Source organism: Pinus tabuliformis, chromosome 7 (genome assembly GCF_031772625.1).
Source record: "Pinus tabuliformis cultivar Carrire ecotype Pingquan chromosome 7, CPIR1, whole genome shotgun sequence".
Lineage (NCBI taxonomy): Eukaryota > Viridiplantae > Streptophyta > Pinopsida > Pinales > Pinaceae > Pinus > Pinus tabuliformis.
In genome coordinates, this window is record NC_142293.1 from 290,898,584 (window position 1) to 290,925,885 (window position 27,302).

A 27,302-nucleotide genomic window follows, 5' to 3' on the forward strand; every position below is an offset into this window, starting at 1 on the left:
CAAAGCACCCATTACAAATGCTGGCCAGTCACAAAAGTCTGATGAAGAGGGAAGGAGTAATCAAAATCTTCGGGCCCATTCACAAAGAGATTGTCCATAAGGGAGTAGAATACTTCCTATCTATTCAGGAAAGCTCCTTGGCTGCAGCCAAGTTTATGTGGATAGTTTCTAATAGTAATGTACAAAATAGGGAGCCATTCAATTATAAAAACTTTAAGCTTGCTGCAGAATGCTTTGCTGCTTACAACGACCTTATTTTAAGGGAAGGCCCTTATTGGCTAGGTTGTCGGTTTCATAGCCCTATTGTTTGGTACCCTGTCAAAGCTTATAAAGCTATATATGAATTACCTAAAGGGCAGACAGGGCCCATCCTTGAGCTCTTGGCCAAAAATCATGGTTTCAGACCACTTTACGACATTCCTTCTCCAGCCTATTCCTTGACTACTCTACACACGAACTACATGGTTTTCATGAGGACATAAAAAAGGGTAAGCAAGGGAGTATGTTGAGTCATGGGAAAGGTATGCATATGTTATTTATTTCATCATCCTTTTCCTTTAATTATATCCCTTTTATATCCTGAAATGTTAATATATCAAAGGATTATGGTAAAAATGAGGAAATTATCTGTAATTACAATTTAGATGATCATTATCCTTCTTTATGCAGGAAAAATACAAAAAGGGACAGCTGTTGTTCCCTAACCAAGGAACAGTAAAAAAGCAACAAGCCAAGGAAGGAGCGCGATAGTTACAGATAAGGAAAAAACAAATCACAAGGATTAGCACAAGAAGGGAAAGATGACTGAAGTTGGAAAATTAAGAGATCCTGAGGGATCACTTTTACTATTTATTTTTTTACCTCTTTCCCATTATAAAAGGCAACGATTGTAAGCAGAAGAGGAATTACTACTGAGAAATTGTAACTTTTATCATTGACTCTCACTATTGAGCAGAGCACGAACTTATTGTAATGCTTATGCAATGATTAATATATAAAACAATTGTTGTTCCTTCACATCTCTTGAAGTAATCTGGCGGTGTTCACTAGCGGCTAAGGGCACGACCCTGGTGGATTCACTTGCTATTCTTGTATCATGCATTTATGATTCTTGCAGTGCGATGGTTTGATTGAATTTCTACTTTCTGCAATTGTATCGCTTTGCTATTTCCTATTTTCCAATCTCAATGGAATTGTTATGTTTATATATTTTGCAGTAATATCGTTGAATCAATTTATTGTTATTTCAGATCTAGTTATTTAGTTAAGCATTCTGTTTTGAGATCATCTACTGTAAAGAGTATTGACTACTAATATCGAAGCTCTCAGATTTAGGTCATCTGCTGCTTATATTAAGAATTGTGTTTGATTGAGAATAAATCAGTTAAAAGAGGAATGAGTTATTACTATTGTATTCTCGACTGATTATTACTGTTACTTTGATGAATGTCTGATTTAGTTTCATTAGAGGATTAAGTTTTCTTTTAATTGCAATTAGAATTTACTTGCTGCATCCATTTACTCTTCTATTTGAAAGGACTATACTGCAATTTAGAAGCATTACTCTCTAAGTTAAATAGCCGCGACATATTGTTCACACTCTTGAAATAGAAAGACTTGCCCGGATTGATAATTAATGTAAAGATAATTAGGAGTTAAAAAGGAACCTTTTATCACTCAACACCTATGATAAAGAGATGTATTCCATTGTGCAATCTTAACAGCAATGGAAACATTACATTATGGGGAAGGAGATGGTCATCCACAAAGTTCACTGACCGCTTCAGTTTATATAGACACAAGGGAATTTTTAGAATGATCACCATCAGAAGTGGTCCGCATATCTATAACAATTCTATTTGAATATTAAATACAAGAAGGGTAGCATCAATCATGTTGCGAATTGCATCACTCTTCCCTTGGTTGCAACATTGACCACTATTCTCAACTCTTGTGGATATGAGACCTCTAGATGGCCACAACTATAGGAAGTTGATCCAGGGTTTTGTACCAAATTCTAGATACTAGTGGATGGCAAGTAAGTTTTAGACTTCCACCTCCAGGATGCATTATTATGCTACCTGGGCCACCATTGTGTTCCTTCAAGCGAGCATACCAAGTTGATTTGGGAGGTTCCCTACATTCGGGTCGCAGGACAATTTGGTGTGGAGAAAATTGTGGCTGTGCTAAAAAATTATTTTTATTAGCCAGATCTTTGATAGGATGTTGCCAAATATATTAGATCCTACACTGCATGTGCCATCACCAAGCCAAAAATTAATAAGCAAGACCTATATACTCCTTTGCCTACTCCTAGCCAACCCTAGGAATCCATCTGCATGGACTATATGTCTGGCCTTCCTTCTACCAAGCATGGAAACTATTGCTTATTTGTGGTCGTCAATTTTTTTTTAAAGATGGCCATATTGGCTTCCTACAAGAAGAGTATCATGGAGAAGCCACTGCCAAGCCCTAAGTTTGAACGTGTGTGGTTACATTTTGGGGTACCGTAGACCATTATATCAGATTGGGATAGCAGGTTCCTTAGCAAATTTTGGTCAGTCCTTTGGTCACTATTAGACACCAAGCTCACCAAGTCGACTGCATTCCACCCCCAGGCTGATGGTTAGATAGAGGTCATCAATAGGATGATCATGCACATACTATGCATTTACAACTTCAAAATCATGGGTAACCTACTATCACTCGAGCTAGTTTATTTCCATTATGCATTTAAACAATTTTAAGTATTTATTATTAATGAATTGAAGTTCAGTTTTCATTATAGATATGTGTTTCTATTTGAATCTATATTTGATTTCATTCCTGCATAAATTTAGATCAGTGGTATCAAAGAAATCTGTTGTATCTCTATTTTTCTATGCATCTCCCCAATCAGGTCGAGGTATAAGGAATTAAGACTTGAACTGGTTAAACCTTTGCAAGATCAGCATTGCCAACCTCGACAACCTTCCATGGCAGAAGAAAGAAAGATGAGGGAGTGGGAGATCCTTTCAAAATGTTGCTTGAAGAAGACATCGACTGACAAAGGAATGAGACGATGGATAATTTTTCCCAAATCCTTCAGTGGGTATCAGTTGGTGAAGCATCTTCATCTGTCAACCACCTAGGAGGCACCACCTCCTTTAAGATACAAGTTAATTTTTATATTCCTATATTTGAAGGCCGGATAGATGCAAATGTCGTAGATAAATAATTGAATCTTCTAGAAGGATATTTTTCAGTCCATAGTTTTTTAAATGGGGAAAAGTTTACTTTTTCACTCCTTAAGGCTGCCCCCCACGTCCAGGAATAGCGGGAAACCTACTGTGAGAAGAGGGACGAGACAGAAAACACACTGTTTTTAGCCATAACCACTTGGAATTATTTCTAAAACACCATCAAGAAATAATATTACCCTGTTAGGAGCTACGAAGATATGTACATAAAATGGACCACATTGTGGAAATGAAGGGACCAACATGTGTCAGAGTTCACAAATATTTTTCATACCCTTCGTACATAGTTTGGTATCAACGATTCCAAGTGGAATCAAGTAATCAAGTACTGTGATTATCTACAAAAATACATCCAGGATGAGATGGAGTCCCTGGATATCTCCTCGCTTGGTTCTTATTGACGGTGTTGGAAATCCATCAACCAAGAGGTTTTCCCTGATGTGAAGTCCCAATTAGACCTCAAGTGTTTGGAGTAGGAGCCCCAACTGGAAATAAAGTCGGTCACATTATATTTAGGGATTTTCCTTGGCTTCCATTATTAAAATAATAATTTTTACAAACATTCTTTGAAACACCCAAGTAATTTAACACTATGAGGCAAAGAATTGTGATGCATATAAGGTACTTTCACGACAGGGAGAGAGAGCGAGCCTCTAGAAGAAAAGTAACAGTACTATCCTAAAAGAGACGCATAAGAGCATAAGAGGTTTGAAAGTTAGTTTTAAAAGTATTTCACAAGACAACCATGATCATAAAACCAAATACAACACACCTTCAACAAGATTAGTACCAAAGCAACATAAATAGTTCAATTTTCTTAATACATGTGAAAAGAACATATACCACAAACATATAAATAATAGTACTACTATATTCACGATACATGCATGAAAATGTGTTGGATCATCAAAATTCATATATTAAGTGGAAGTTCCAAGATATATAAGTACAATATTTCCACAATAGTGCCAATAGTCAAACATTAAGTTACCCCTTGCTCCTCCCAAGAAATATCTTCTCTCCTATGCCAATCACAGAGAATCCAAGGTGAAATATCAAGTCCCAAATTTCCTTTTGCTTGATTTGTGAGGGTGTTGTTATAGAAAATGAGTTGAATCTCCACCTCCCATGTGACTCGTGACCTCGCTCATGAATCTTGAGATTCTACAATGACCTTTCAAATTATTACATCACCTTTGAGCTTATATATGACTTTAAAACTCAATAGTAACTCTTTATATTCCATGTGGGACCCTTGGTCCTCCACATATTTACATTTTCTCATTTTTGGAAATTACACAATTACATTCCATAAATGCTTTCGTAAGACATTATGACACATGTGACTCTTGAGATGACTCTTGACAATGATGACATGGAACTTCATGATGATGTGGCATTTCCAAGTTGCTACTTTTGTTACTTTCTTTGCATCTTCATGATGGATATTGATTGATATGGAATCTTCATGCGATCCTGGTCTTTGATCTTCTATTGGAAGTTAGTGTCTCTTCATCATCTCTTTAATAATCATCTTTTCTTTTCCACTGCAAAGGTATATATTCTAGCATGGTCTCCTTATTCTTCTCCTTCTTCATTATCATATATTGATAAGATATAATACTCGCAACTGAAATCCACTCATGACAAGATGACATTAGTCTGAAAACTCCTAGTCTAACATGCTTGATGAACTCACTAACTGAGAGTGAACTGGATGCTAGACTGAAATACTGGCACAGGGATTATGTAGTTGTGAAACTCAAGAGGTCAGGAGCAAGGAATGAGGCTTGAGACTATGCAGTGCGTAGTTCAGGAAGGCGAGGGCGGGGTGACTATGAAATTAATGCGCCAAGGAGGTAGGCTTGAGGTTTGAAGTTTCCCATTGCACAGTTCTATAGGTAGAGAGGCTAATGGATTTCCCAACTGTGTAGTTCAAGGATTCATTCTCAAGGCTTGAGTCTTGAGATTTCATAATGCACAAAGGGTGCTGACTAGGAGGCTGAACTGTGTAATTCTGGAACTCAAGGGGCCAAGTTTGAGCACTGAGACAACATAGTGCACAGTTCTAGAAGGCATGAACTACACATTGCATAGTTCCAAGAGGAAATGTATAAGCTTGAGAGTTGAGAATACATAGTGCACAGTTGAGAAGGGTTGAGTGAAGCCAAGTTTCTCATGCAAGAACTTTTCAAAATTTGGCTAACTGCGAGATCAATGAGGTCAAAGTGATCAAGGACAAAACTTGAACATGATCACATGATTAAAACAATCAACAACACAACATTGATCACTCATAACACATGGTAAACTAGATCCCCTCAATGCGATGACAATGTAACAACTTCCTTTGAGTGTGACACTTAAGATACACTTTGTGACGATAGTGAAAACACTTTTGCAACAGTGCATGAAACTTTGGGAATGAGTGTAATACATGTCTATATGATAAATAGGACTAACTCACACCAAATTTACCCCTTGAAATGAATCATAACTATGCTTATGTGACATGTGATAGTTCCCAAACCAAAAGATGAAATTTGCGGCGATAATGGAAAATCACAAATGACACTTGCAAAATTCAAACGACATTGAAATAGATACATGTCAGGGTGAAGATAACATTAAAAGGGCACTTATTAAGGTGAAGGTAAGGAAAAGAAACAATCGCAAAAATGAAAGTGACACTTGTGAAAGCGAAGGTGCACAAAAGTGACAGTTGGAAAAAATCATCGAAATAGAAGTACAATCACAACCAAAAGTGTGAGGTTGCTAATTGAAAGTGTGCACAAAATTTCAATACAGTTTTAACATTGCAAAAACACTATCTTAATGGAATGTGCTATGGTTGTTCCATCTTGCATAAAAAAATGCACTCATGAGCTTATTATGGACTAAACATGTGTGAGAAAGTGACTTCAACACTTAGAAAATGAGAAGAGGACTTAACACTTAGAATAACATTAATTGACCATGAAGCGACTATGGAATGACAGATCTCTAAATCCTAATTAGGCTCCAAAATTCATATGTAGGAAAAATTTTGTAGGGTGTTGATCACAACATCAACACTTGGTTTGCAAGTAATTAGGAGAAATTGGGATGCATAAAAGCACACATCCAGGTACAATACAATACTAATTATCCATGATTACAAGACTAGCTGAGTTACAATTTTGTTATTTCCAAATATTTGATCCATTCGAAGGCCATATTGACTTGGACTAAATAATTCTGAGATTACAATATTCAAGAAAAGATACTAATCAATACAAAAATATAGAATTTAACACATATTAAATATAATTCTAGGAATGCAAAACATGTATCTTATTACACCTTCATTTTGCAACGCAGATTATGGGCCATGTCTTATGTGCTAATTATAAGAACAACTAATTTTATGGTTTAGCCATATTTCTCTTCAAAAATAATCCATGACTCTTTAAGATATTAATCATAGAAATGAAGTGGAGTTTTTTAAACAAATACCCTTTTTAATCTAGTGCAGAAAATGATTTTTTGTTTTTTCATTTAGTAGTAAATAATGTTTTCTAAAACAACTAGAGTACAAACTAAAATTTCATAAGCTACAAGTGTAATTAATAGCAGAGGAAGGAGCATCGAAGGAGAGTATTTTTGGAATGAAATCACATATGCCATTGAAATATAATAGCTTGCAATTATGGACATCACATAGATAATAGTGATTACCATAAAACTCTAAGAATGTGGTAAAAGAAAGGATCATCTCACATCATGATTAGCACGTTGACTAGTTTTTTTTCACACTAATAAGAACAGAAAGCGATCCTACACTTGCAAGGAGAAGATGATTCAAAAAGGTTCCTTTTCCATCTCAAATGTCCACCAAAGCTATAAATCCATCAACAAAGTCTTGTATGATGGAGACTACCTTTGTGACCTGATCTTCTCATAACTGGAGAATTTCTGTAGCATATTTGTCTAAAATTTTTGCTTCTCTAGTCACGCTAAAAATCTTGGATTCGAGAACAAATTATTTTTTCCTAAGGATAGATATTTGCAAGCCCTTTAGGGAAATACTTCCATAGTAACCTATTAATTTATTCCAAGCACTGATCATTTGCAATTTGGCACCATGTCGCTTGTCAATTATCCCAGATTTGATCAGCCAGGTGAATTTCTCCACCAAATAGTAATTACCATCCCCTCCATGTTAGACAGTTAATTCTCGAGATTAGGTTTGTGTTATGGTGGGTGGTTATTAGAGTCCAAGAAGACCCAAAAATTGAATCAACAGTTTTTTGATGTATTTATATGTACATTATATACATCATTCTTTGAGATCAATTCCTAATATACATTTGAGTTTGGTTTCCAATTTGTTGTCTTACAATGGTATTAGAGTAGAGTTTAATTTTGCCTTATTCAATAGAATAAGACACTAGTCTTGTGGCCCTCCTTTGCGCTTTTCTCTCTACAAATGTTTAATCCACCTCAAAGAAGAAGGTGATATTTAGTCATATAGAGAAATTTGGAGCCATTAGGGGACTTTGACCAAGGAACAATCGTAGTTTGTGCTCTTTGGTTATTTTTCAATTGGTAGAAGAAGGTGGCTGCTAATAACTACCATAAATTATTGGAGAAAAGAGAAACAGGCCCAGTGCCACTGCAAATTGCAGTCATAAATGAGACTATGATGAACAAACAAAGAGACGTTGCCTGTACTTTACTTGTTGAAAGAGGATTTTACATCGAGTTGTTTGTTATTTGTTAAAGAGCCATCGAAGAGCTGTCACTACTTTTTGCTGTGAAACGATGACTGAGAAGATGACCAAGGTTGCCTCCCATTCTTCATGCCCATTTGAAGTTATGTTTTGTGAATGTTATGGTCTTCATGTGGAGGTCGTTGTCAGTGGAGAAATCGATAAAGGTTGTCACAGCATTGTAAATGCTTGTGGACTGGAACCCTACAATGCCAAACAAAGGGTTTCGAGCCATGTTGTTTGTAGGATTGCAGTACCAATTGTTTGAAGTCGTCCTACCCAACATGGCTGTGTGTTAGTGCCATAGAGAAGAGTCATCTTGTTATTGGATGAGGGAAATCAAAACCATATTTCAGGTGGTGTTTATTTGTGTTTGATTATCACTCTAGCATTGTTGTAGATACTTGTGGATGTTGTGAATGATAAGAGAGACGAGAGCCATGATTTGAAGTTTTAATATCACCACACTACCAAACAAAATTCTGTGTGGTTCGATGATGAAAAGAGGAGAGCCTTGACCTATCCTCCTCCTTCAACACCACAGCCCAACCTTCTGTATTAAATGAGCCGAAAAAAAGAAAATTAAGCTTGAATTTGAAAGCGTTGTTTGAATCCTATGCTCGTAATGTATACCTGTTGAAATGCAAATAAGGTGCTAACTTTGACACAATTTGAACTTCTGGTGAAACAAAATGAAAGAAAAATTATGTTCATGGGTTATAACCTGGTGAACTCGATGTGAAATAGATTAACGAGTTGCAAACCTCCCAAGCTTGGTGGATCGACAAAGGCATGTTAAAACCTGTGTAGGTTTGAAAATTACTGGTTTTTTATTAATTGTCATTTTTTAATCACTGATGAATTGTGGTGTTTGTCATCGGTGGATTGTGAAGGTTAAGAAAATAAGTCATGTACATGATGTTGGCTCTGGTTTTGGCTACCTATTTTTTGTTCCTGTACTTATGGTTTGAAGAGAAGGAAGGACTACATTGGGGAAATAAGATTTGCACAGCAGAAAAGATTGCACGAGGTAAAAATGTCCACAGTAAATATTGTTTTGTTACATTGTTTGAGAATATAAGTTTGGTTCCAGATGTAGTAGAGTTGCAAACATGTGTTCAGGAGGTAATGAGGATGGATTAGTTAGTAATTGGTAGAAATTTTCATTCGTGTGGAGCATTTGATATTTTGTCTTTGAAATCACAAGACTTTTAGCAAGATTATTTAACAAGGTAATAATTGTTTGTAATGCCAATAAGAAATTACTCTAGACAATTATATTCAACAAAATTTATTTTTCAAAGTTAAAAGCAACGAAGGTAAAAGTAAGTGCATTGGAGTAACTCTCGGGATTAGAACAATCATGTTTTGAAGCATTTTTGAAAAGTAAATTATTTTATTGGGTGGCATGTTTTTGGTGAAAATATTTGAGAAGTGGCTTATGAGGAAGCAAGAGTGTCGTTGACTCTATAGTTTCATTAGTTTTGTGTGCTTGAAGGCTTTCCCTTCCTCTTTTGTATTGACAGTGATCTTTCTTGATTTTACACTATACACTGTTCATTTTCGATTGAACCTGACCCCTGAGATTAACTAAAATGGACCAAATAAAAAATGTATTAAATATATTAAACAATCTCATTAGTTTTACTATTGATGAAACTATAAATATCAGCAAAGTAATTCTTGTTGTTATTAGAGTCCATTTAGGTGATGCATTGGAAACAGTTGAATTCCTCTAGATTAAGTCTCAAGTACATCGAGATGATATTAATTCCAAACATCAATTGAAGAGTAATAAAGACATTTCAGGAAAACAAATTGCATGTAGTTAAAGGTCCTTATGTGAAACCTGTTATAAGACCTTGCAAAGAAATTAGACATAACAAAAAAATAATTGGTGTTGGATATGATAAAGATGTTTCTTTTCATGTGCCTGATTTTTCTAAAACTATACAATTTCCTAGTGTTGGATTTATGGATGGGGTTGTTCCAGACAAATTGATTGATGCCAACAATGTGATAGAGGTGGACATGTGAAAGATAGGTGCTTTGATCTTCACCGATGTGAGCATTGTGGAAAGTGCAATCACTAGTAAAACAGATGTTCTAGAAAGAAGACTACTACAAGAGAGAAAATAAATTTTGGATGGATTGCTTCTTGGTTTTGGTCCAAAATAGCCAAGAATTTTTGTAGGTCATACCACAAGATATGTTTGAGATTATTCACCAGCCTTGCAGTGATAAAGAGTACTTCATCTTCTCACCTTGTATCTGACAAGGGGGGAATTGATAGAATTGATGGCCTGATACAGGTTCAAAGATTTTTCAAGCGAGTCTGAGTCAAATATCCACAAGTGAGCCTAAGCCATAACTTGTACTACTTAGATTCAGAGTTATAGCCAAAGAGACTTCATTTTGTCTTTTTTTTTTTTTTTTGTGAATGAGCACTTCTAGATTCATAATTTTTCAAGGAACTACATTGATTGTTCTAGAGTTAATGATCACCTTAGGAGCACAATTTTTTAGTGTTCTGAGAACTTCTATGAAGGTTCCAGAGTTGGTGTTGGTTGAGACCTTGAGTTCTCCAACATTAGTTTGTGTCATCCTTAAAATCCATTTTTGAAAGACATGCATCTCTTGGATGAGATGCATTTATGCATTTTGAGCTCTCATTCTTGGACTTTGATAGATTCCTTCAGAGTAAGGGGGTAATGTTAGACAACTAATCCTCGGGATTAGGTTTATGTTATGGTGAGTGGTTATTAGAGTCCAAGAAGACCTAGAAACTAAATCAACGCTTGCTTGATGTACTTATAAGTACATTATATACATAGTTCTTTGAGATCAATTCTTAATATACAATTGAATTTGGTTTCCAATTTTGTTATTTTACACTCCATAGGTGACAATTTCTAATATACCTTCTTTTGAATCCAAAGAAACTTTATTTAGTGCATTATAATCCTGTATAAACTTGCCGAGTATGACTTATTTTATGCTAACTCCAAGACTTGCATCGAAAATTTTAAGCTTTTTGGCGAGAAGGGCATCCTTAGAGATGACAGAAGCTAATACTTCTAAATCATACAATGCAAAAATCATTACCCACAACTATAGTAGATGCCATATCTCACATGGAAACCACTTCTCCCACTATATTGGATCCTAGTAGAAGCCATAACCGAGCATAAATGTCGAAAAATTTGACTCTGCCTCTCCTAGTTTTGATCTAGGTGCATGTAGAGTCCAAGGACCGTCTTACCTTGAAACCCTTTTTGCCTATACTTCTTCCTTTTTCCCTGTACCTATCACCTAAATAATGCAATAGACACAAGGTTTTGTTAAAGGTAAGCATTTAAATGTCTTCTTCTTCATATTTATCTATATACCATATTGTTTTGTTAAAGTATGCATTTGGCTATGGAATTGGCTTGTTTCTGCAGCTAACCCGGATTTTTGCAGCTATCTCCTTTGTTAAGAGGGTTCAGATGCTCTAGCTTAGCCAGGGAAGATATGGATGGATGAGGAATGATTCCCTCGTGGATTCTTTCCTATTCTCTTGAGCCAATCCTTCAAGAAGAGCTCATGGCAACACGGTCAACCTCAAAGTCAACTGCAAGATTATCGCTGGAAGAGAAACTGATTTTTCTTGAAATCTTACCGATTTGCTTTTCCAAATAGCGAATCGATTATTTAGTGATATAGTTTGATTTAGTAGGATCAGAATAAATATATATATGCTTGAAACTCTCTAAATGTTATACATAGAAGTATTATAAAGACAATGGTCGCTCTGTGTTTGGTGTGCGCGCTGATACATGTAAACTTTAAGAACATATTTTTATGCTTGTTTACAAGTAATAGACTTGGTTTATGTTTTCCATTCTGCGTTGATTGGAGATTTTTTACTGTTTCATGGAGGTCCCCTACGACCAGTACAAGTCTTTAACCAATTGCACATAGATTTCCTTAATTACTTTATCATAGATACTCTGTTCTGTGTTTGAAATGCAATATAATGGAATTCATCATTGAATCATTGTCTGCATAAGAAATTCCCTTTGCTTTATACCTAGCTTAATTCTGTTATTTCATTTGCAATTTATCTCGTACAGTTTAATCATTTTCCTTGCTTTCTACCTAGTGTAGTCAATTGTTTCATTTTCATAGCATAGTTGCTTTTCAGTTTATTAGACTTATGACTTGTTTGGATGAAGTTGAATAAGTAAAAGAGTCACAATCATTTTCTTGACAATTAAATCTAGACACCATTCATTTACAATATGATAGAATAGATCTCTTTAACACATAGTAATTTAGGCTTGGCTACAGCATAAAATTCAGAGATAAAATCCAAAACAGTCTAACAAGAGTAAAAGCTTAGGATCATACTTAAACCATCCATAAATTGATTCAATAGAAACTAATTTCTAAGATAAGTAGCTAACAACTTTAAGGCACAACTCTTTAATACCATCTTCATATTAACTCTAAATTTAGACTTTAACAAGAACATAGATATCTTAACAACATCAATTAACTTCTAGCACATATAGTGCACTTGTGCTTCATCAGTATACCTGCCCTGGTCGATAATTTATGTTGACAATTTAAGGACATTAAATTGGCTAAATAGTGAATCTAGAGGATATTAAACACCAGGGTATGGCTATCGATCTGGAGATGCTCCAATGGTGCTTATACTTCTTATGGTTCAAGGTCAATGGACTAAGATCCAATTGATTCAGCTAAGGAAATCTTCAGAACCTTGTCAATGTCATCCCTTCTTGCTAAACAAGCTTCCAAATGATCTGCAAAATTTATTTCTTTCTTTTTTATTTGCATATTATTTGCACTAACATTAGTATTGATATTAATACTTTTAGAAATAGCTCATGTGCCTGTGCCTGTATATGCCTATGTCAATGTCTTTGGATTTGCATAGCACTTTTTCATTTCCATCTTTCCAAATTTTTTGTAATGATAAGTATACACAGAAAGACATGAATTTACTAGTGATCAAGGACAATATGATTGAATCCAGGGGATATCAAACCCCCTCGGTATTCAAAATACACCATCCAATACACCATCCATTCTTATAATTTATTAGGATTAACTGCAACAATATTATGATAATTTTGGAGTAACAAGAATACATTTCTTAGAGTAACAATAACAATATTATGATAATTTCATAGGAGTAACAACAATTCATTTCTTAGGAGCAACAACACTTCAACAGACCTGGCGAACATGCATGGAGGATGTGTTTTGTTAGGTGTAACAATAGCTCAAATGACTTGGCCAGCATGAATGGACGATGTTCTGTCAGTGTGGGCATGTGGCCAACAAACAAACCCACTCTTTCATCTACTTCTGCATGTGTGCTGATGCATTAAAGTATGTAGCATGTTCTTTCTCCAGGGTTGGGCAGTGCCTTGACAAATGTGACACTTATGCGTTCTGTAAAGGAATTCACTTCCACATTCATGTTCATATTCCTTGTGCACAAGGTGTTTTCTTGTGACTGGATCTCATTAGTTAAAATTCTAAACACCATTATAATTGAACTAAAACTACTAAAATATAACTTAGTTGTCTCAGCTAAGTCTATTCTAAACAACTTAGAGATTATCTTGGATCTTGACCATAAATTTATTATCTTGGATATTGCCCATAAATTCATTATGTTCCACCATAGTGTCATAAATTGTTCATGGTTTTGGATTAAAGTGCCATAGTTCTTTTCTCGTTAAAAAATATTTGGAAATTTAACCATCATTTGTGCTAACAGAGCAATTGAAATATAGTGCACTACTATAATTTCGTTATATTATTGAATATTTTTATACATGATTATAATACTATAATGTCTATTAAGGTTATCTAGAGTATAAAATAAAGACAACAGAGGTGAACGTTATATTTTCTTTAGTACTTCACATAATGCAACCATTGATTCTCCTCTGCATACTGAACAAGACACAGGCATTGCTTCCACTCTCTAGAATGACATACAATGTCATCCAAATGATCTCTCAATTACAATGATAATAACCTTTAGAAAATAGAATCAATGTGATTTAGTTTTTATTGACGTGTCGATCATTAAAATGGCACCTTTTGTACATGTAAATTCTAATTCACTCTAAAAATAAGGAGAAGACCATGGCCACATCCATGATCCTTGAGAATGGTTCCTCCACACAATAGAAACAAGTGAGTAAGGTCATGGAAAAATACAAGGGCATATTCTCCTCACCCACAAGGGGTACCTTTGCACTGTCAGGTCAAGCATTTGATTGATTTGACCCCCAAAGAATCTCTTCCCAACGGGCCAATATACCGCTTCTCTGTTCTAGAAAATGAAGAAATAAAGAAAAAGATCCAAGCGTTGCTACAAAAATGGAGCTTCCGATCAATTTCCTCACCTTGTGGGAGGATGATTGTACTTGTACAGAAGAAGGATGGGACCTACAGACTCTCGATTGACTATCAAGGAATAAATAAAATAATTGTCATGAATATGTATCAAATCCCATGGATTGATGACCTTCTTGACTAGCTCAAGGGGGCCAAGTACTTCATTAAGATCAATATGAATTTTGGCTATCACCAAGTTCTAATAGAACCCACATATGTGTGGAAGATCACCTTCAAATCAAAGGAAATCCTTTTTGAGCAATTGGTCATGCCTTTCGCATTGAGAAATGCCCATATAATTTTTATGAGCCTGATGGATGACATCTTCAGGCCCTTAACCAAATCATTTGTGCTTGTATATCTGGATGGCCTTTGTGGTTTTATATATAGTTTGGATATCTAGATGAGTCCCAAAAAAAGGTGTTCGTTGAACTAAAGAAATGCCTTTTCAACAATACTTACGTTTCCAGGCCTGCAACAACCATTTGAAATTGAGACAAATGCCTTCGACTATGTTGTTGGTGTAGTTCTCACTTGGCAAGGGCATCTGGTGGCCTGTCAAGTGAGACACCTTCTGATACAATTCAAAAATATCCAACCTATGATAGAGAGATGTATTCCATCGTGAAATCTTAAAGATAATGGAAACATTACGTTATGGGGAAGGAGATGGTCATCTAGACAGTTCACTCACCACTTCAGTTTATATAGACACAAGGGAAGTTGTAGAGTGATCTCCATCAAAAGTGGCCCACATATCTACAACAATTCCATTTGAATATTAAGTACAAGAAGGGTAGCACCAATCATGTTACATATTGCATCTATCACCCCCTAGTTGCAGCACTGACCATTGTTCTTAACTCTTGTGGCAATGAGACCTCTGGATGGCCACAACTATAGAAAAGTGATCCAGAGTTTTCCTCCACATTCTAGATACTAGTGGATTGAAATTACATTCTAGACTTCCACCTCTAGGATGCATTATTATGCTAACTAGGCCACCATTGTGTTCCTTCAAGCGAGCATGCCAAGATGATTTGGGATATTACCTATAGTCAGGTCATGTGACAATTTGATGTGGAGAAAACTATTGCTATGCTACAAAAGTACTTTTATTGGCCAAATATCTGACAAGATGTTGCCAAATATATTAGATCCTGCACTGCATGTGCCATCACCATGCCAAAAATTAATAAGCAAGGCCTATATAATCCTCTACCTACTCCTAGCTAGCCCTAGGAATCCATCTCCATGGACTATATGTCTAGTATTACTTCTACCAAGCATGGAAACGACTGTATATTTGTGGTGGTTGAAATTTTTTCTAAGATAGCCATATTGGCTTCCTACAAGAAGAGTATCATGGCAGAAGCCACTGCCAAACCCTAAGTTTGAATGTGTGTGGTTACATTTTGGTGTCCCATAGACCATTATATCATATTGGGATAACAGGTTCCTTATAAAATTTTGGTCAATCCTTTGTCCACTATTAGACACCAAGCTCACCAAGTCGACTACATTCCACCCCCAGACTGAGGGTTAGACAAAGGTCGTCAATAGGATGACCTTGCACATACTATGCATGTACAACTCCAAGCATCCATGGGCATGGGATGAGAGTCTTCCCTATGTGTAACACATCTATAACAGATTCTCCCATATCTCAACTAGACATAGCCCCTTTGAAGTGGGCTTGGGATTTCAACCATTATGTCCCCTTGATGTTGCACTGCCTTTTGCAACTACACAGAAAGAGTCTGTCCATATTCAATCTAATGCTGATCAAGCCACCAAGTTTATTGAGCACATTTAGCACATCTGCAAGTAGGTTCATGACATCGTGGAGAAAGCCAATTCCAAGTGCAAACAACAACATGATCAACATTGAGTGCCATATAAGTTTTAGGTGGGTGACAAATTTTAGTTATATTTTCAGAAAGAACGCCTTTTCGGAGCCCATTATAAGCTTCAACCAATCTCATATGGGCCTTACACCATGACAAAGGATGTTCGTGACAATGCTTTCGATCTCATTGTCCCCTCATTTCTTTTGTTGCACACTATATTCAATGTGGACCTCCTTCAACCATACTTCCCATCATTGAGGCGACACATCAGACATTGTTGAGAAGTTGATACTAGCAAAGCTAACACAGACTATATTGAATAGGCCACAACTAATCGAATGATGGACACACAGATTAAGAAAAATTGCAAATAGATGACAATTTCTTCCTAACGGGGTAGGATTGATCCAGGTGGATATTGGTGGCCACCCACCTATTCCACTTAGACCCCCAGCATTATTTATTTTTGTTTCCTTAATTATAGCACAATTTACTAAATAAATATTTCTAACAAGGTATCGTACATGTAAAACAAATCTTGTATGCCAAATTTATGACCCGAGGAATTTGATGTACCAACTAACCCTAATGGGGCCCACAAAATTTTGGTGCTTCATGTCCTAGGATTAGGCTTTTGGATGTTTACGATTTTCCCTTGTTTCTCAATAATAAAAGGGACTTTGAGCCTCATTGTTACACAGTTCAGTAAGCATGTAGTCATCACATCTCTTCTCATAAATAACCTACCATCACCCGAGCTAGTTTATTTCCATTGTGCATGTAAACAATTTTAATTATTTATTATTAATGAATTGAAATTAAGTTTTCATTGTAGCTATGTGTTTTTGTTTGAATCTATATTTAATTTAATTCCTGCATAAATCTAGATCAGTGGTATCAGAACAGTCTTCTCTATCTCTGTTTTTCTATGCATGTCCCCAATGAGGTCAGGGTATAAGTAATTAAGACTTGAACTGGTTGAACCTTTGCAAGGTCAGCATTTCCAACCTTGACAACTTTCCACAACAGAAGAAAGAGATATGAGGGAGTAGGAGATCCTTTCACAATGTTGCTCGAAGAAGACCTTGAGTGACAAAGTAATGAGATGATGGATATCTTTTCCTGGATCCTTCAGTGGTTATCAATGGGTGAAGCATCTTCATCCATCAACCACCTAGGAGGCACCACCTCCTTCAAGGTACAAGTTAACTTTTACATTCCTATATTTGAAGGCCAGATAGATGCAAATGTCATAGGTAAATGGTTGAATATTCTAGAAGGATATTTTTCAGTCCATAATTTTTTCAATCGGGAAAAGTTTACTTTTTCACTCCTTTAGGTTGTACCCCCACGTCAAGGAATAGTGGGAAACCTACTGTAAGAATAGGGACGAGACAAAACACACACTATTTTTAGCCAAAACCACTTGGAATTATTTCTAAGATGACATCAAGGAACAATATTACCTTGTTAGGAGCTATGAAGATAAGTACATAAAATGGACCGCACTTTGGTAGGGAAGGGACCAATATGTGTTAGAGTTCACAAATATTTTCGATACCCTTCGTACATAGTTTGGTATCAATGATTCCAAGTGTCATCAAGTACTCAAGTACCATGATTGTCTACACAAATACATCCAGGATGATATGGAGTTCCTTGATATCTCCTCGCTTGGTGCTTATTGACAGTGCTGGAAATCCATCAACCAAGAGGTTTTCCCTAATGTGAAGTCCCAAGTAGACCTCACATGTTTGGACTAGGAGCCCCAACCGAAAATATGGTCAGTCACCACTATCTTTAGGGATTTTCTTTGGCTTCCATTATTAACATAATAAGTTATACAAACATTCCTTGAAACACTCAAGTAAGTTAGCACTATGAGGCAAACAATTGTGATGCATATAAGGTACTTTCATGGCAAGGAGAAAGAGGGTGAGCCCTTAGAAGAAAAGTAATAGTAATATCCTAAAAGAGACACACAAGAGCATAAGAGGATCACGAGTTAGTTTGAAAATTAGTTCACGATACAACCATGATCATAAGACCAAATACAAAACACCTTCAACAAGATTAGTACCAAAGCCATAGAAATAGTTCGATTTCCTTAATACATGTGAACAAAACATACACTGCAAACATATAAAGAATAGTACTAATATATTCACGATACATGCATGAAAATGTGTTGGCTCATCAAGATTCATATATTAAGTGAAAGTGCCAAGATATATAAGTACAATGTTTCCATAATAACGCCAATAGTCGAACATTAAGTCACCCCTTGCTCCTACGAAGAAATATCTTCTCTCCTATGCCAATGCTAGAGAATCCAAGGTTAAAGATCAAGTCCCAAAATTCCTTTTTCTTGATTTGTGTGGGTGTATTTATAGAAAATGAGTTGAATCTCCACCTCCCATGTGACTCTTGACCTCTCAAATGACTCTTGAGCTTCTACAATGACCTTTCAAATTATTACATGACCTTTGATCTTCTATATTACTTTAAAAATCAATAGTTACTCTTCATATTCCATGTGGGACCCTTGGTCTTCTGCATATTTACATTTTCTCATTTTGGGAAATTACACAATTACATTCCACAAATGATGTGGTAAGACATTATGACACATGTGACTCTTGAGATGACTCTTGACAATGATGACATGGAACTTCATGATGATGTGGCATTTCCAAGTTGCTTCTTTTGTTACTTTCTTTGCATCTTCATGATGGATATTGAATGTGCTTTGTATTCATCCCCCAAGGGGTTGATTGATATGGAGTCTTCATACGATCCTGATATTTTATCTTTTATCAGAAGTTAGTGTCTCTTCATCTTCTCTTTAATGGTCATCTTTTCTTTTCCACTGCATAGGCATCTTCTAGCATGGTCTCCTTCTTCTTCTCCTTCATCATCATCATATCTTGATAAGATATAATACTTGCAACTGAAATCCACTCATGAAAATATGACATCAGTCTGAAAAATCCTAGTCTAACATGCTTGATGAGCTCACTAACTGAGAGTGAGCTGGATGCTAGACTAAAATAATGGCACAAGATTTAAGCAATTGTGAAACTCAAGAGGCCAGGATCAAGGACTAAGGCTTGAGACTGTGTAGTGCATAGTTCAGGAAGGCTAGGGCAGGGTGACTACGCAATTAAAGGGCTCAAGGAGGCAAACTTGAGGTTTTAAGTTTCCCATTGCAAAGTTCTATAGGGATAGAGGATAATGGATTTCCCAATTGCGTAGTTCAAGGAGTTATTTTGGAGGCTTGATTCTTGATATTGAACAGTGTGCAAAAGGCGCTGACTAGGAGGTTAAACTGTGCAGTTCTGGAGCTCAAGGGGCCAAGTTTGAGCACTGAGACAAGATAGTGCACAATTATAGAAGGAAGTAGCTACACAATGCATAGTTCCAAGAGGAAAGGGGTAAGCTTGAGGGTTGAGACTACGCAGTTCACAGTTCAGAAGGTCCGAGTGAAGCCATGTTTCTCATGCAAGAAATTTTCAAAATTTGGCTAAGTGCGGGATTAGTGAGGTAAAAGTGATCAAGGAATAAACTTGAACATGATCACAAGTTCAAAAAAATCAACAACACAACATTGATCACTCATAACACATGGACAACTAGATCCCCTCAATGCAATGACAATACAACAACTTCCTTTGAGTGTGACACTTAAGATACACTTTGTGATGATAATGACAACACTTTTGCAACAGTGCATGAAACTTTGGGAATGAGTGTAATACATGTCTATATGATAAATATGACTAATTCACACCAAATGTATTCCTTGAAATGAACCATAACTCTTATGTGACATGTGATAGTTCCCAAACCAAAATATGACATTTCCGGTGGTAATGGAAAAGTGCAAATGACACTTGCAAAATTCGAATGACATTGAAATAGATACATGCCAGGGTGAATATAACATGAAAAATACACTTATTAAAGTGAAGGTAAGGAAAAGAAAAATTCGTAAAAATTAAAGCGACACCTACGAAAGAGAAGGTGCACAAAAGTTCCAGTTGGAAAAACTCATCGAAATAGAAGTACAATCACAACCAAAAGTGTGAGACTGTCGATTGAAAGTGTTGAGGGACTGTCATCATAGTTTTAACATTTCACGGGCATTATCTTAATGGAATGTGTTATGGTTGTTCCATATTGCATATAAAAATGCACTCATGAGCTGATTACGGACTATACATGTGTGAGCAAGTGAATTCGACACTTAGAATCTAAGAAGAGGCCTTAACACTTAGTTTAACATTTATTGACCATGAAGTGACTATGGAATGACAGGTATTAAATCCTAATTATGCTCCAAAATTCATATGTAGGAAAACTTTTATAGGGTGTTGATCACAACGTCAACACTTGGTGACACACTGGTAGAACTCCAAGTTCTCTATTTATGTTTTATCCTTAAGTGCAAGGTCACTTTCTTTCTAAAAGTATTGATTCATCACATGGAATTCCTTGTCTCCTTCATTTGACTTAGTTATGGATATAGTCTCCTCTATTCCTTTTCTCAGCTAAACACATTCACAAATATTTCCACACCACAATTGTTTCGATTCAGGAGAAGGGTAATATAAAATTGGGAGTTTAAGATATTCAGATTCTTAGTTTCATATGTTATGTTGTTCCACTGCTAACAGGCCTGGACAGTACCCCAACTAAGTCACTATAGGAACATAAGCATTGCATCACTACCAGCAAGCCTAAAAAGTACCCCGGAAAAGTTACTTGCTTCACTTTTCTACGTAAGGATCCTTTCTCTTATTTCACCCTTTATTTATTTTATTTATAGGACTGTGCTTTGGCAGTTATTTATTTCATTGGGGTGGAAGAGGGATCCCAACTTATTGAGAAAGAAGAGGTTGTCCCTTCAAAGAAGTTTATATATATACCTTTGATATTGGTTTGCTCATTATTGATTTCCACCTTTCCCTTCTATTTTATTAGGTCGACAAGAAGAACACCATTTAATTACAACACTGAGTCAATTAATGAAGATTCTACAATATATACAGGCTTTATGGTTTGACCAAAGTATTTCCGTTTGAATGGATCATATTTTCCATTCAAACATGATTGACTTTAAAGATATGTAAACCTAATATAGAGAATAGGATGATATATAAGGCAAGCAATGTTCATCGTCACAATTTCCCTTTTCAAGTTTTTCCACATTGTCTTCTAAGAGAAGCGAGAGAATTTTCATGAAGAGCCTGATTAAACCAAAGCAAGAAGGACCAAACAAGGCATAACAAAATCAAAACAAAGTTGAGGTAAACCTTAACTATAAATCAACATGGAAGATAAACAAAGCAAACAAACCGAATGCAAGGACTAGTGCAAAGTAAAATGCAAAGGTCATGCAATGCAACTAGGGGACTAAATGCACCTAAACATACTCCTAACTTAATGATCTAGAAGGTCACGGCTATGTGTAATGGAATTTAAAATGCAATCACTGTAATTGATCTCGACCTACAATCACAACGATATAAGAAATTAAAAGTTGTATAAAGCATTGTCCACAAGAAAAGACTGCAACTTGACAAACTTGCACAATGAATCGAAGGCCTTGCTTATTAATAGAAAGATGTGCCATAATTAGTAGCTTTAACTAGTTTTGAGCTTTATCTTATTGCTCAAAATGACGATCATACAAACCTTGAAGGTTTCTTGTGGAATTACATTCATTTATGTTTTCATTTTTTTTAAACATCAAGAAAGATCGAAACTTAGTATTTGTGATGGAGCTTGTGATGTGAGATTGATCTAACCATTCAGCGAATGTATCTTTATATTCAGAACAATCAATTTAAAAACCCTAATGCTTATGATAAAATTACTTTTCAACTAGCACATTCAAATCGCAAAGAGAATATTTTGAGGGGAATTCAATCTGATCTCATCCAAAAACTTTATCAAGATGGTGAGAACTTGACATAGCCATCATCTCACACTAAAGTGTCTCAACTATCTGACAAGCATCTAAATAGTGATATGATGAACCATGAAGATCATTGAGTTTAACAAAAATAATAAATTTAAGACAACTATCATCAGGTATGCTAATGGGACAATGATAGATTGAGAGATAGTTGTTAGAACCAATATCATGAGCATATTTGTAACTATAAGATTCTTGATTCTCCATTAGTTCCCTTTGTATCTGATTAGAAACCATGGCAGAAGTATGGAATCTTAATACATTTAAAACAATCACTGACGTCGTAAATTAAGGAAACCAATTAGGTGTTGAAAATGTAGCAAGAAATTCCTAATTTGATTTTCCCTTAATTAAATTAGGAGAAATTAAGATTTCAATTTCAGCATAATACTTGGAGGTAGTTAACTAAGGTAACATGGCTCTTATCACTCAATTAAATTGTTAAATTTGATTTGGAGACACTTGAGTTTAGTTCTACATGATTGATTGCTAATTTGTAACAATCTATTTTAGCTAATTTGAGTTATTGTTAGTGTAACTAGTTCTCACTATTAGTAGAACTAGTGGAGGTTAAGTCAAGGGTGTGTAACTTTTTTCACACTAAGTGACAAGGGAGTGTAACTTTTTTCACACTGAGTGATCATCCAGGTAAATGATTAATGAACCTAAAATAATTGTTGCATGCAGAGAATTTGAGTTACCCAGTTGAGGTTAGAGTTCAAGGGAAGTGTACTATCAGTTGTAAACTATTCCAATTTGTACAAATCATGCATGCAGTCATAGAAAGACCTATAGGAATTGCGCAATCCAAATTGAGGAATTTCCTAATTAATAGGGGGAAAATTCCTTGAGGAACAACACAAGGAAATAGGGGCATGGAGGCTCAAAATTTTGGCTAAGTATTGGCCAAGGTCAGCCAGTCAGGCAGAGGATAGAAGATACAGGTGTAGGTTGAGCTCAAGCTTGAGAAGAGAATATCGTATTCATCCATATTGTTTGATTAATGCAATATAGATAGTAAGGGTTTTTGAGTAGTTTTTTCCCCTCGATAAATCTTTGTGTATGTGTGTTGAATCTTGATGCATGTTAATGATTTTTGTTCTCGATCATGAATTTACTTCTGTAGATCAGTAGAGTAGCTTCTAATCTTATGATTTAGTAAATTGCATGAGAAATTTAGAATATACAAATTAATTTCTACATGATATCAGAGATAGATTCATAGTAGAGAAGAGATTTCAAAGTTGTCATTATAGGAGGTTTGAATTTCAAGATCAATTTTACAAGTTTTCTCTAAGACTAAGAAGATGGCTTTCAATGGACTCAGGCTCGAGTATGCTTTGGAAGAAACCAAAAATTTTTTGGCATGGGAGATTTGAATGGAGGTAGTATTGGATGATAATGGGATTCTAGAATACATCAAGATAGAAGAGGAAAATCCCCAACATCTGATGCCCAGGATATTTCTCAATGGAAGAAGTATGTGGATAAAGTGAGGAGGATCATATTTGAGGGAGTTCAAGATCATATTGTCTTGAATATCCACGTGAAAGAGACTTAATTTTCAATGCGGAAAACATTGACTGAGTTATTTGAGAACAATAGTTACCACATGAAGTTGGAACTCAAGGACAAGCTTCGAAGTATTAAGATGCAAAAGAATGAAACAATTCCGTAATACCTGAGCAGGGTCAACATGACTGTCCCTGAAGAAGATTTGGTAGCTCTAGCCCTCTTGGGCCTTCCGAAGAGTTGGCATAGTTATCAAGATTTGGTTAATGGTAGAGAGAAACTACCAAGCTAGGAGCGGTTATGGTCTAATCTAGTGTAGGAAGAAATAAGGAGGCACAATGGAGATGGGACCTCATCCAAAGAAGAGGAAGAGGACTTTGCATTAGTTAGCAATGGAAAGAAGGCTAAGGGGAATAAGTCTAAAGGTGTGGCTCATTCCAACAAAGAGGGAAATAAAAAATACTTGTACAAAATCAAGTTCTTTCACTATCATGAATTCAGGTACTATGACATGAAATGTCCATAGAAGAAGGCAAGAAAGAAGGAGCCTACAGTAGCAGCAACAGGTGAATATTTGTCTTCGTAGTTCGATCTTGACTTCAATCTCATCGCATGCATGATAAGAATAATTATGGGGAGCATGTGGTACCTGGACGGTGGTGCCTTGTTCCATATGACAAGGAATAGAGAATTTTTTAGCGACTTGAAGGAGAAAGATCTCCAGATGAATATTGAGTTTGGAGACGACGAAAGGTTCAATGCGATCGAGATCAGTACTATCACCTTTCATAGGGAGTCAGTCTCCCCTCTCAAACTCGAGGATGTAACGTTTTTTCCAGGTCTAAAGAATAATCTTGTCTATGTTGCAGTTTTGGAAGACTATGGCTACGATGTGATATTAAACAAAGGTAAGGCTTTCTTGAGACACATCACTAAGGGACAAGTGAAGCAGATTTGGGTTCGAGTCAAGAACATGTATGCACTTGAGGTAGAATATGCATGCAAATCCTTGAGGAGAAAGGTAGAGACTAGCGATTTGGTGGTTGAGAGGAAGCATGCTAGACCTCTCAACATGTAGCCTCAGAAGAAGCCTCAGGAAGTTGTGGAGCAGCCACAAATGGATAAGAAGACATGAGGAAGAGTGGAGACGTCCACTTAAGCAGATACATCCAACAAGGGGAGATTTTTAGAAAAATGGATAGAGGTAGCACATGCAGCCATACCTCCAGGTGTGAGGCAAGGCTATGTGAATCCCTAGTCCAAGATTTGCATAAATTTAGGTAGGGTCCATTAAGGAGTTTTCCTCATGGATCATTACCTTCATATGGGGTCCCATAGTATTTAGTAGAAAGAGGATCAATTTTAATCAAATACTGAGGAGTGTAGAGGAGTGTTGACAGTAGAGAAGGAGTCTTAGTAGTAGAGTTAGTAGCAACACAATTTTCCCAGTAGACAGTTGCAGACATAGTTGATTCAGTTTGTTTTTTGGATGCTTCTTAGTTGCAGATGTTGCAGTTGCAACAACAACAATGAGAGATGTTGCATGTAGTATATTCCAAAGGTGCTAGATTAGAGTATATGATAATCCATTTCTTACTGAGAGGGAGTGTTGAAAATGCAACAACAAATTCCTAATTTAATTTTCCCTTGATTAAATTAGGAGAAATTCGAATTTCAATTTCAACAGAATAATTGGAGGTAATTAACTGAGGTGACATGGATATTTTCACTCATTTAAATCGTTAAATTCGAGTTCGAGACACTTGATTTCAGTTCTACATGATTTATTTCTAATTTGTAGTAATATATTTCAGTTAATTTGAGTTATTGTCAGTGTAACTAGTTTTCACTCTTAGTAGAACTAGTGGAGGTCAAGTCAATGGTAAATTTTTTCACACTGAGTTACAAGGGTGTGTAAATTTTTCACAGAAAGTGATCATCCAATTAACTGATCATTCTGCCCAAAATAATTGTTCCATGTAGAGAATTTGAGTTACCCGGTTGAGATTAGAGTTCAAGGGAGGTGTACTATCAGTTGTAAACTATTCCAAGTTGTATAGGTCATGCATGCAGTCAGAGAAGGACCTATAGGAATTGTGCAATCCAAATTAAGGAATTTCCTAATTAATAGGGGGCTAATTCGTTGAGGAATATCTCAAGGAAATAGGGGCTTGGATGCTCAAAATTTTGGCTAAGTATTGGCCAAGGTTAATCAATCAGGCAAAGGATAGAAGATATATGTGTAGGTTGAGCTCAATCTCAAGCATAGCATATTGTATTCATCCAAATAATTTGATTAATGAAACACAAATAATAAGGGATTTTGAGTAGTTCCTTTCCCCTAGATATATTTTTTTATATGTGTATTGAATCTTAATACATGTTAATGAGTTTTGTTCTCAATCGTGAATTTGCTTCCGCAGATCAGTAGAGTAACTTCTAGTCTTGTGATTTAGTAAATTTCATGAGAAGTTTAGAATCTACACATTAATTTCGACATTATGATACCAGGGTAGTGAAAGTTTAGAAGCAAGGGTCAAGTAAAACTAGGTATTCATATCAACACAAGGGTCTTGATTTTCGGAATGACTCAAGAATTTACCATCATAGAGATTGAGCGAAAAAGATGATTAGATCCATAACATGAACAAAAGTGACACGAAGGTGATTGATATTGGAAGTGTTTGAGAGGGAGGAATCTTCTAACAAAAAATTACTTTCTTCTTGAAAATCAGAATGACAGGTTTTCAAGTTATGTATATCCGTAAAATATATGCTCCCTAGTCTTGAATGTGATGCAAGGTATTCACATGATGAAGGATTAACCAAACAAGAATCTTCCATATGATAAAAAAGCGTTATCCTGAAAATTGTGAAGATCAATTTGAAAATAATGAAAGTTGTTTAAGAACGAACTCATAACCAAGGAAAATTTGTTAGAAAAAGAGTTATATGTGAAAATATGGGTCCAACTTAGTTCAAAGATCACAACAATATTGCGATAACCTGACATAACCATCAGTGGGGTCCAAATTGCATCAACTTCCTCATAGTTCTTTGAACTTTTTGATGGTGGATCATCAAATTTGGGTGGCTTAGAAAAATCAACAAGTAGATATGCACCACTATCATCAAATGTGTCAATGAAAATACTCTTAATTCCACTTGTTTGATCAGATTCAACATTAAACATATCAAATTCTTGACAGATGGAAATTTGAGATGCATCTGTAAAAACAATCCCTTGATCATTTAGAATTGTAACATGCCCCTCCTAACTTATAAAATATTTACAATTGAATATATAAAAAATAGTAGATTCAAGCTTTTCATCCTTTGATTGTAAGACCACAACATTATATACCTGCTTGTGACCATGACCAACTAGATAAAGATCTGCTAGTATAACAAACTTATCACACATGTATGGGTATAATGAGTAGTGTGTTATAGGTGAGGAAAGATGAAAAGCCTCAAGAGGAGAAACACCAGTTGTAAAATCAGATTGAGCTTGTAAGATCAACAGATCAACATCAATGTTATG

General features: G+C 35.8%; 1 pseudogene; it reads right to left on the reverse strand.

Annotated features, from left to right (window-relative positions):
• Positions 1 to 7,005: 7,005 nt before the first annotated feature.
• Positions 7,006 to 12,952, reverse strand: LOC149247023 (peroxisomal membrane protein 11A-like; annotated as a pseudogene).
• Between the last annotated feature and the right edge of the window lie 14,350 nt (positions 12,953 to 27,302).